Source organism: Piliocolobus tephrosceles, unplaced genomic scaffold (genome assembly GCF_002776525.5).
Source record: "Piliocolobus tephrosceles isolate RC106 unplaced genomic scaffold, ASM277652v3 unscaffolded_262, whole genome shotgun sequence".
Lineage (NCBI taxonomy): Eukaryota > Metazoa > Chordata > Mammalia > Primates > Cercopithecidae > Piliocolobus > Piliocolobus tephrosceles.
In genome coordinates this window covers 1-12,352 of record NW_022308976.1, presented here as the reverse complement: position 1 = coordinate 12,352, position 12,352 = coordinate 1, and the positions used below count along the sequence as shown (strand labels likewise).

The 12,352-nt window shown below is 44.6% G+C and overlaps 1 pseudogene; it reads left to right on the top strand.

Moving 5' to 3' along the window:
- The first annotated feature begins 7,083 nt into the window (after positions 1–7,083).
- On the top strand, positions 7,084–9,974 carry LOC111535754 (annotated as a pseudogene).
- Positions 9,975–12,352: the final 2,378 nt, after the last annotated feature.

The window sequence follows — 12,352 nt, the reverse complement described above, 5'->3', positions numbered from 1 at the left end:
CATTGTTTGCTATTGTCAATTTTGTCAAAGATCAGGTGGTTGTAGGCGTGTGACTTTATTGCTGGGACAACTACCTAGCCACATGCCAAAGATTGCAACTGGACTCCTTCCTTTTACCATATACAAAAATTCACTGAAGATGGATAAAAGACTTAAATGTAAGACCGCAAATAATGAAAATTCCAGTAGATAATCCTAGGAAATGCCATTCTCAACTTCGGCCTTGGCAAAGAATTTATGACTGAGTCTCCAAAAGTAATGGAAACAAAACAAATATTGGCAAGTGGGTCCTATTTAAACTAAAGAGTTTCTGCCCAGCAAAGGAAACTATCCACAGAGTAAAAATACAGCTTACAGAATGGGAGAAAATATTCACAAGCTATTTATCTGACAAAAGTCTAATATCCAGAATCTATAAGGAACTTAAACAATTCAAGACACAAAAAGCAAATAACACCTTTAGAAATGGGCAAGAGACATGAACAAACACTTCTTAAAAGAAGACATACATGTGGTTAACAAATATATGAAAAAGTGCTTATCAATAATCATTAGAGAAATGCAAATCAAAACCGCAATGATATACCATCTCACACCAGACAGAATGGCTATTATTAAAAACTCAAAAAACAACAGTTGCTAGTGAGGTTGCAGAGAAAAGGGAACACTTATATGCTGCTAGAGTGGGAATGTAAATTACTTCAGCCACTGTGGAAAGCAATGTGGAGATTTCTCAAAGAACGTAAAACAGGACTACCATTTGACCCAGCGATCCCACTACTGGGTATATACGCACAGTACAATAAATCTTTCTACCAAGAAGATGCTTGCACTCGTATGTTCATCACAGCACTATTCACAATAGCACAGGCATGGGATCAACCAAGAGGCGCATCAAAAGTAGACTGGATAAAGAAAAGGTGGTGCATAGACAGCATGGAATACCACATAGCCATAAAAAGAATGAAATCATGTCCTTTGCAGCCACATAGATTCAGCTGGAGGCCATTATCCTAAGCCTACTCATGCAGGAACAGAAACCAAATGCCACACATTCTCATTTATAAGTGGGAGCTCAATATTGAATACAGATGGACACAAAGATGGGATCAAGACGCTCAGGGGAGAGGGAAAGTGGGGATGGTGTCATTTGTTGCAAAACTAACCATGAGATACTGTTCTTACTAACTGGGTGATGGGATTATTCCTACAGCAAGTCTCAGCGACATGCAATTTATCCACTAACAAGCCAGCACACGGTGCCCCCTGAACCTAAAACAAAGGTTGAAAAAAATAGTAGTTATTGATAAAGGTATCCTTTTATCAAAAAATCAGTTCTTTTACCGACATTTTTGCTCATATCAAAAGATGGGTGATTACCACTTCTTTACATTTAGTACATGCTCTAATTTTTTTGTGGAAATTTTTGATATGTTGTTATTTATTTCATAGGTCAGAAACGAAATCCATTCTATGGATGGCTTTGATGACTTAACTTGGTCATCTGAAGTAGCCTCAGAGTGTTGTGAGCTGCCTTACTCTAATTACAAAAAGTTTGTATTGCTCATTGAAGAACTTGGCGTGGATTGTAAAGGTAGGACCATTACCATTACATAAATATAAGGTCTTTTTATGTATCCTGTAGTAATGTGTGCACACTTTGCTTAGCACTGCACTATAGAGTGCTGAGGTGTTATAGTGATGCTCATCCCAGAAGGATGCCTTATGTCCAAATAGAGTAAGAACGATTGTGTATTATGCACTCTCAGCCAAAGAGCTGTGCTAATTCCACTGTACTCCATGTGAGTGGCACTCCCAGTCTTTTGCTTGACTCTGCTTCTCTCCTGTGCTTTTCCTCAAGGTCAGGTTACCATTGTCCACCACCTGGAATACTGCAATAACTTCTGAACTGTTTTCCTTATTATCCCACTTTCCTAAATCATAGTCTGTTAGGCAACCATAATTATATATATGTTTTAAAACTCATATCTGATCATGCTGTCCTTTTGCTTGAAACCTGGCTATTACCTTTTGTTTGAAAGCTAGCTATTACTCTCATCGCTATAAGGTTAAAGATCTCGATTTTCCAGCTCTCTGCTGCATCATTTCATACTGTTCTTTCTGTTTGTGTCCCAGCCACTGTCTTAGATATGTGGTCCTGCTGTCAGTAGCTTTAGTGATATATAATTGATATTTGATAAAGAGCATATGTATATGATGTAGAATTTGGTAAGTCTGACATACGTACACACTTGTGAAATCATCACCGTAATGGAGATAGTTAACATATCCATCACCCGCTAAAGTCTCCTGCTACCCCTTCATATCCTCTTATTAAGAAACTGCTAAATTGTTTTTCAAAGTATTTGTACCATTATCCATTCCCATCAGCAGTAAACAACAGCTCCACTTGCTCTGTATTGTCACACACACCATGGACTTCTGGACACTTAAATTTTTTTTTTTTTTTTTTTTGCCTTTCTGATGGATGTGTATTGTGCATACTATTATGGTTTTAGTGCACGTTACCTTAATGACTACTAATGTTGAGTATAATTTCATGTGCGTATTTGCCATCTGTATCTTTGGAGAACTGTCTTTTCAAATCTATTGCCATTTAAAATATTATGCTGGTATTTGCAATGACCTGGATGAGACTGGAGACTATCATTCTAAGTGAAGTAACTCAGGAATGGAAAACCAAACATCATATGTTCTCACAGAGATGTGGGAGCTAAGCTATGAGGGCACAAGGCATAAGAATGATACAACAGACTTTAGGGGCTTGCAGGGAAGAGTGGGAAGAGGGCAAGGGATAAAAGACAACATATATGGTGCAGTGTATACTGCTCAGGTAATGGGTGCAGCAGGATCTCACAAATGACCACTAAAGAACTTACTCATGTAACCAAATACCACCTGTACTCCAATAACTTATGGGGAAAATATTTTTAAATTAAAATAAACAAATAAAATATTATACGGTTGTTTTCTTATTTGTTGAGTTTTAAGAGTTCTTTATGTATTCTGGATTCTATTCCTTTATTGGCTATGATTTTTGCAAGAATTTTTTTTCCAGTTTGTGGCTTCACTCTTCATTCTCTTAATATTTTTTTAAAGAGAGGTTTTTAATTTTGAAGAAGTTCAATTGACCTTTGCTTTCTGCGTAGTTTCTTTTTAGTAGATTGGATAAGATTTTCTCCATAGACCAAAGGTTGTCAAACCTTTTCTTTCTCGAAGTATGCTCTTATTAAAGATAGTGAATATTCTAAGATTTACGGCAAACCAGTCTCTGTTGCAGCTAATCAACTCTTCCACTGAAGTGTGAGAGCAGCCATAGACAATACGTAAATTAATGAACATAGCTGTGCTCCAGTCAAACTTGATTTATGAAAACAAGAAGGTGTCCCACAGGTTGAAGTTTCCTCACCCCTATTATGTGATCATGGTTGTAAATAAAAATAGTTTCATCTCTTTCTTCCATGTTATTCATTTTCTCGCCTGAATGCACTGGCTAGAATCTTCAATGCACTGAATAAAAGTAGTGAAGCAGACATCCCTGTGTTGTTCCCGATCTTACGGGAAAAAGCATTCTGTTTCTCATCATGACACGTGGTAGCTGTAGGTTTATCCTAGATGCTCCTTATCACGCTAAGGAAGTGCTCTTGTATTCTTAGTTTTCTGAGAGGTCTTTTTAGTCTTAATCAGTAATAAATGTTTCATTTTTTCAAATGCCTCTATGTACTGAGATGATCGTACAGTTCTTCTTGTTAGTTTGTTAATGTGATGAGTAACAGTAATTTTTTGAATGTGAAACCAACCCTGTATTTCTGGGATAAACCCCATTAGCTTATGATATATTATCCTTTTAATATATCATTGGATTCAATTTGTTAAACATTTTGTTTAGAATTTTTTAAAGATTATTTTTAGAGCAGTTTCGGGTTCACTTCAAAAGTGAGAAGAAGGTACAGAGAGATTTCCCATATACACCCCCCCACTACATGCACGGCCTCCCAATTATCGATATCCCTCACCAGACTGATACAGTTGCAATGATGGATGAGCCTACATGAACACATCCTAATCACCCGAAGTCCATACTTCACATCAGGGTTCAATTTTGGTGGTGTACATTTTCTGGGTTTGAACAAAGGTATAATGACATGTATCCATCCATTATTATAGTATCACATAAAGTGTTTTCACTTCCCTGAAAATCCTCTGTGTTCTGCCTATTTGTGCTTTCCTACCCTCCTCAAGTCTTTGGCAACCACTGATCTTTCTATTATATATATAGTCTTGCCTTTTCCAGAATGTCATATAGTTGGAAGCATACAGTAAGCAGACTTTTCAAATTGGCTTCTTTTACTTGGTAATGTGCATCGAAGGTTCCTTTATATCTTTTGATGGCTTAATAGCTCGTTTTTTAACCCCTGAATAATATTTCATGGTATGGCTGTACCACAGTGTATTCATTCACCTACGGAGTATATCTTGGCTGCTTCAAAAATTGGTAGAAGTTTTGTATCCATGTTCCCAAGGGAGCTGTTTTATGATTATTTTTTGTAATATAAATGTCTGATTTTGCTTCAGAGTAATGCATAGGGATGTATTCCTGCTCTTTACTTTTTGGGGAGAGTTTGTGTAGAATTTTTTTCTTCCTATGTTTGGTTAAGTTCACCAGCATAGCTATCTGAGGCTGGAGTTTTCTTTGTAGGAAAGTTTTCAACTATGATTTTCTTTTCTTCTATAGATGTAAGGCAAATCAGGTTATCTATTTCTTCTTGATGGAGCTTTGGTAATTTTTGTTTTTCAAGGAATTTGTTAATTTTATCTCACTTGTCCTGTTTATTCACATAAAAGCAATAATATTACCTTTTTTTAAAGTATTTGTAGAATTTGTATACTTATGAAATTAGTAATTTTTATTTTCTCTTTTTCCTGATTATCCTGGCTAGAGGAAGCCTTATCACTTTTATTGATCTCCTTGAAGTGTTTAGTCTTATTAATTTTCCATATTTTTTTGTTTTATTGGTTTCATATTTGATGTCATAGTCCATTTGGCCTGCTATAACAAAATACTATAGGGGGTAGCTCCTAAACCACAGAAATTGATTTCTTACAGTTCTGGAGGTGCGAAATGCAAGATCAAGGTGCTGTCAGATTTGGTGTCTGGTAAGGGACCATTTCCTCATTCACAGATGCCTTTTATTCCCCTGTGTCTTCAAATGGCAGAAGGGGCAAAGAAGAGCTTTGGTATCCCTTGTATAAAGACACTAATTCCATTCATGAGACTGTGGCCTCCAGGTACTAACGATCTCCAAAAAGTCCTACCTCCTAATGCTATGACCTCTGTGATTAGGCTTCAGCATATGAATTTGGGGGGACACAAACATTCAGACCATGACACAGGTTTATTTTTTCCTTTCCTCTGCATGCTTTGGGTTTAATATGCTCTTCTTTTTCTGTAGTTTCTTAAGGTAAGTGTCATGGTCATTGATTTGAGACTCTTGTAATATGACGCTCAGTGCTCAAAGTGGCTTATTAAGTACTGTTTTAGGTGCACTTTACAAATTCTGATATGTTGTATTTTTTTATTTTTATCCAGTTTGAATTTTTTTTTTTTTTTTTTTTTTAAGACTGAGTCTTGTTCTGTCACCCAGGCTGGAGTGCAGTGGTGCAATCTCGGCTCACTGCAAGCCCCGCATCCCAGGTTCACGCCATTCTCCTGCCTCAGCCTCCCGAGTAGCTGGGATTACAGGTGCCCGCCACCACACCCAGCTAATTTTTTGTAGTTTTAGTAGATACAGGGTTTCACCGTGTTAGCCAGGATAGTCTCGATCTCCTGACATCCTGATCCGCCTGCCTCGGCCTCCCAAAGTGCTGGGATTACAGGTGTGAGCCACCGTGCCCGGCAGTTTGAAATATTTTTGATCTATCTTTTCATTACCTTTTTGACCCGGGGTATTTAGATGTATGTTACTTAGTTTTCAAATATCTGAGTATTTTCAAGAGTTGCTTTTGTTATTGATAGAATTCTAATTTGACTACCTTGTGTTCAGGGACATACTTTGTAAGGCTTACATCCTTTTGCTTTAATCCTTTCATTGAGATGTATTGCATGGCCTGGAATGTGGTCTATTTTGATAGGTGTCCCATGGGTACTGGAGCAGGGTGATGTTGCTCAAGTCTGTTCTACTCTTGATGGTTTGCTGTCTTCTTGTTCTACCACTTCTTAAGCAAGGAGTATTGAAATCTGAGATTGCTTTGAATTTATCAATTTCATTTTGTAGTTCTATCTTTTTTTTGGGGGGGGGGGACTGAGTCTTGTTCTGTAGCCCAGGCTGGAGTTCAGTGGCGCGATCTCAGCTCCCTGCAGGCTCCACCTCCCAGGTTCACGCCATTCTCCTGCCTCAGCCTCCCGAGTAGCTGGGACTGCAGGCGCCTGCCACCACGCCCGGCGAATTTTTTGTATTTTTAGTAGAGAGGGGGTTTCACCGTGTTAGCCAGGACGGTCTCGATCGCCTAACCTCGTGATCCGCCCACCTCGGCCTCCCAAAGGGCTGAGATTACATGCGTGAGCCACCGCGCAATTTTTGCTTCACATATTTTAAAGCCGTTATGTTAGCAGGTGCATAAACACGTATAGGATCATTATGTCTTCTTAATCAGTTAAATGCTTTCTCATTATAAAATGGCCTTGTTTATTCCTGGCAAAATTTTTTGCTATTTTAGTATTAATACAGTCACTCCTGGGCCCCGGGGCTGGTGCGCTCTCCCGGGCTCACACAGCCGCGCACGCACACCCGGGGTAGGTCTCCGCGCCGGCCCTAGCTCCCGGCGCCCATGCGTAGGGACAGAGCGACGGGAGATGCGTGACGACTCCAAGGGGCCTGAGGATGCGGCCCGGCAGCGGCGGCGAGAGCGGCAGCGGCACCGAGGGTGGCAGGGCCAGTGGCAGCAGCGGCGGCGGCATCCCTGAGACTCCTGGAGCTACCCTTCCCCGTGACAGCCACTGACGTCCTTCGCTGCCAGAAGAGACCTGGCTTCTCTGCGCCTGCCCTCCCTCCCCCGGCCTAGCCCCGCCCTGCCAGCACCGCTGCCTGCGACAGCCTTGCCACCATCAGCACCACCACTGCTGGCGGCAGCAGCAGCCATATCATCTACACAGGAACCAGACACAAAAACATAGCAGAAATGGAGAAAGAAGGGAGACCTCCGGAAAATAAATGAGCAGGAAGCCGGCTCACCCAGTGAAAAGGGACATCAATGAGGAGATGAAGAACTTTGCAGAAAACACCATGAATGAACTCCTTGGCTGGTATGGCTATGACAAAGTTGAATTAAAAGGTGGTGAAGATACTGAATTCAGGAGCTACCCTACAGATGGGGAGAGCCGGCAGCACATTTCTGTTCTCAAAGAAAATTCTTTGCCAAAACCAAAATTACCCAAGGACAGTGTTATTTCACCATACAATATAAGCACAGGCTATTCAGGGCTTGCCACTGCCAATGGACTCAGTGACTCACCTGCAGGGTCAAAGGATCCTGGCAATGTGCTCATTATCATACCTTTAATTCCACCACCTTTCATAAAGCCACCAGCAGGAACTGTTGGAGGAGACAGATGTCCCAGCAAATACTTTTGGAATTTCCCCTCACTCTTGGACTCGCATGAAAGTTACAAAGGGGTAAATCTACAGTTTAATTGCGTGGAGTTCATTAATGCCCTACTGATTTTCTTTGGGCGCTGACCAGAAGATGATGTATCAAACGTACAAATAATGTGTGCCTGGTGCCAGAAAGTGGGAATCAAGCGCTATTCCCTGAGTATTGGAAGTGAGGTGAAAAGCTTCTGCAGCGAGAAGTGCTTTGCGGCCTGCTGATGAGCCTACTTAAGACTAGAGGTGAAGATGGACATGCTGAAAATTTTCCCCAGCTGCACTATGCTAAAGAAACTCCAAGGCTTGCCTTCAAGAATAACTGTGAACTACTTGTATGTGACTGGTGTAAGCACATAAGACACACAAAAGAATACCTGGATTTTGGGGACTGGGAAAGAAGCTTCAGCTCTGTCTTGTAGAAAATGTCCATTTTGTATTGAATGATACAAAATTCAATGTATTGAATGATACAAAATGGACATTTTCTACAAAGAGACGCCGGCCAATCTTCCAGCTGGGCTGTGCAGCACATTACATCCTCCCATGGAAAACAAAGCAGAAGGCACTGGGGTGCAGCTGCTCACTCCAGACTCTTGGAATATCCCGCTAACAGATGCTCAGAGGAAGGCCCCCTCCCCGGTGGCTACAGCTGGCCAAAGCCAGGGCTCTGGCCTGTCAGCGTCCGCCACCGTCTCTCCATCTGACACTGCCAATTGCTCTGTCACTGAAATTCCCACCCCAGTGCCCAAGTCCATCCCCATCGGTGAGACTCCAAATATCCCACCTGTCTCCGTCCAGCCACCTGCTAGCCTCGGGCCTCCCCTTGGCGTCCCGCCTCACAGCCCTCCCACGGTGATGAACAACCGCGGCCAGGTGCCAGGTGCCGCTGCCCATCTTCATGGAGCAGCAGATCTGCCTGCCCTTCATCCGCAGGCCTCCACACCACGCCTTCAACCCCAACAGCCCCTTGTCTAACCCCATGCTTCCCGGCATCGGGCCTCCGCCCGGCGGCCCCAGGAACCTGGACCTCACTTCCGGCCCCATGCACCAGTCCATGCTATCGCCCCACATCCGCCCCCCGAGCACCCCCACCATGCCCGGGAACCCCCCAGGCCTGCTGCTCCCGCTGTCCCCGGACGCCGCGCTGCCGAGTCTTCCCTTCCCGTCGTGAGCATGACGCCAAATGGCCCGGTGCGGGTACCCCGGACGATGAATTTCGGGCTGCCGTCGCTGGCCCCGCTTCTGCCGCCCCCGACCCTGCTCGTGCCATACCCCGTGATCGTGCCCCTACCGGTGCCCATCTCCATGCCCATCCCATCCCTCACGTCAAGGACTCCAAGCCCCTCAACGGGTTCTCCAGCAACGGGGAGAGAACTTCATTCTGAGCGCCGCTGGCGACTCTGCGGCGGCGGGCGGCAAGCCAGGCGGACACTCCCTGTCCCCCAGAGACTCCAAGCAGGGCCCCTCCAAGTCCGCGGACTCGCCCCCCGGCTGCTCCGGCCAGGCCTTGAGCCTGGCGCCCAACCGGCGGAGCACGGCCGGAGCGAGGTGGTGGACCAGAGACCAGACGCGGCAAGCCGGCAGCCCCACGGGAGCGGGCGGCCAGCTCCGCTTCCCCAGCGTGTGGCAGGGCCCGCAGGTCGGCGTCATCGACCTGACCGTGGGCCACCTGGCCTGGCTTCACAACGTGATCCACCGCACCCTGCACGCGCATGTCAAGGCGGAGAGCGAGCAGGTCGCTGCGGAGCGCAGGCCCCGCGGCGGCTGCAGGGACGGTCACTGCAGCCCGCCCGCCGCCGGCGACCCCGGCCGGGCGCCCCTGGCGGCCCCGAGGCGGCCGCGGCTTGCAACGCCATCGTGAACTGCATGCGCGGCGCCGCTGCCGCGGGCGCTAAGAGGGCGGAGCCGCCTGCTGAGCAGCCGCCGCCGCCCGCGCCCCCTAAGAAGCTGCTGTCGCCCGAAGAGCGGACGGTGAGCGAGCGAGAGAGTCAGTCAAGGAGAACAACTGTGCTTCCAACTGCCTCCTGGACGGGGAGGCGGCCAAAAAGCTGATGGGCGAGGAGGCCCTGGCCGGGGGCGACAAGTCAGACCCGAACCTTAATAACCATGCAGACGAGGACCATGCCTATGCTCTGCGGATGCTGCCCAAGACTGGCTGCGTGATCCAGTCTGTGCCAAAACCCGCGGAGAAGGCTGCCGTGGCGCCATGCAGTGCATCATCTCCTCGCGCATGCTCAGCTCCCGGCAGAGGACCTGGAGCGGCCGCTCAAAAGGTGGTGCCTCCGAATTAGAAATCAGATTAAGTAAAAGGAACGCTCCCTCACAGGGTACGCTCATGGGGAGAGGGCGCAGAGCAAACTACGTCACGCCATCCAGTGACACCACCTGGTCAGCTCACCACAGCCCCTCTGGCTAAAACTCAAGCAAATAAAGCCGCTTCCTGACATTAAGCATCTCAGAGGAAGCAGCCCTCCCTCGGTGGCCTCTAGCCCGGAGAAGCCCGTGCGTCTCAGACCCACCACGCAGGCCCAGCCTTGCTGCTGTAATCATCTCTGCTTCTACCCAGAGGAACTTAGGGATTTCACCCCTGGCTTGTAAAAAAAAACGAAATATGAACAAGCCACAAGGACCAATGTAGGTATTCTCCCCGCCCCGTCTTCAAGGCTCAGCAGCTGAGGCTGGAAGATGATATGGATTGGAACCCAAAAACCTTTTTAAATCTTTTTAAAAAACTGCTGTGGTTTTGCTGCTATACTAAGACTTGTGATTTGCATTGTATGGTTTTGGACCTGTTCATGTTTTGACGGCGGAGAGGGGTGGTCCTGGAGGCCCAACGCTTCAGAGTCATCTCTGTCCTGCCCAGGATGCACTTTTAAATGAAGAGTTAGAATATCTTATTGGCTAATATACTTTTCTTGTTATTTTTACAAAGGCCACCTTTATCCTTTTTGATGCCATATTTTCAGTGTTACACTTTTATGGCTTTTAATTTTCAATTTGACAGAGGTAAGAAGCCGCATGAATAGTTTATACTGTGGTTTTTTCAGAGACTGAATGCCAGGAGAACTCCGTAAATGTTTATTCTTCTCAGCTTTCTCTTTAAATTCCCCTAAATAGCGCCCCAGTTGGAAAGAGTGCTAACTGAAGAGCAAGAGCAAGAGTGTTGAACTGAAGACCAAAATGCCCTCAAGGTGTAAAATAATCTGAGGGGTAATATTTGCGGGGCATCAGGAAACGTCAACCCTGATGGTTTTCAGTGATCCAGGAAGTCAGTGAGACAATCTCTCTACACGCAGAGCCCTTTCATGATAATTAGAATGGTATGGACAAACCAATGAAAACAAGAGAGAAAGTGAGAAAAATCACCCATGATTCTGTTTCACTGTTTGCTTTCTTCTGTCATGGTTAAGAGAAATGTGCAGTTCGATCCTCAATCAATAGGTGGAGGATAACAGGGTAGACTCACTTGTGTGCACTTGTACAGTTGTAGCTGTGAGTCCAGAAGTCCTCTAGAGCATGCGCACTGGCACTGAGTTGGTGAGACAGTTGTGAAGTATCCCATTCTGATGAGTATGGGGGGAAAAAAGGAGAAAAAAATTAAGAAAAAAATCAAAAAAAGAAGAAAACTAAAAAAAAAAAAAAATCACCTTGTGATTCAGTGTATCTGTTTACTAACTCAAAGCAATTATTCCCTCTGGAGGTGTCCAGGTGCTCCTGCCCCACAAGGAGCCTCAGCAGGAGGGGTGGTGAGTCACAGGTGGACAGGGCCAGGATGGTGTGGCACTGGCCTTGAAGCACCACGGCCTGAGGAGGCGGTGTACATACTGTGTTTCTAGATTCTCCGTTGTACAGGGTCACTTCACAAGGCAAGCTACTGTTTTACAGGTGCTCCTTATTTATTACAGCTGTGAGAGCTTGGGGGATGCACTTTGCGAGCAAGCTCACTTTTTAAAAATGAAATTTGGCGGCAGGGGAAGGGGAGGCGGGAGGGAGGAGAAGCTCACAAACCTGGGGAGAGATTTATAAAAATAAATAAAAGAAAAGCTTCCAGCAACAAATTAAAAAATAATAACAAATAAACCCCAGCACCAAACCCACCCAGGCAGGAAGAAGCCGCCCCTCCTCTGGGGCCGTATTTTTCTGCTGAGTCACCACATTCTCCTCTCCCTGACTGGTATCAGATTCATCAAACAAAAAATAAATCTCGAAGAAAAACTAATAATAATACAGCCACTCCTGCTGAGACTTCTTTTGTCAAGTGTTAGCATGGTCTATCATTTTCCGTTTTTAACCAATTTGTGTCTTTACATTTAAAGGGCATTTCTTAGAGGTGGCATGTAATTGGGTTTTGCTTTTTAATCCAGTGTGATAATGTGCCTTTTAATTTAGATTTCTTAGGCCAGTTTTATTTATGATGCAATTATGAATATAGTCAGATTTGTCTGTCATCATGCTGTTTCATTTCTATTTGTCCCAGCTGTTTTTTCCCTTTTCTTTCTTTTTCTGTTTTATTTTAGATTAGTCAAGTAATTTTTATGAGTCATTTAAATCTTTTTTGGCTTATTAGCTGTAACTCTTAGTCTTGCTATGTTAGTGGTTGCTGAAGGATTTATAGTATATGATAGTAACTTATCACAATCCCCTTTCAAGTAATATTGTACCGCATCATAGATGGTATACGAAAA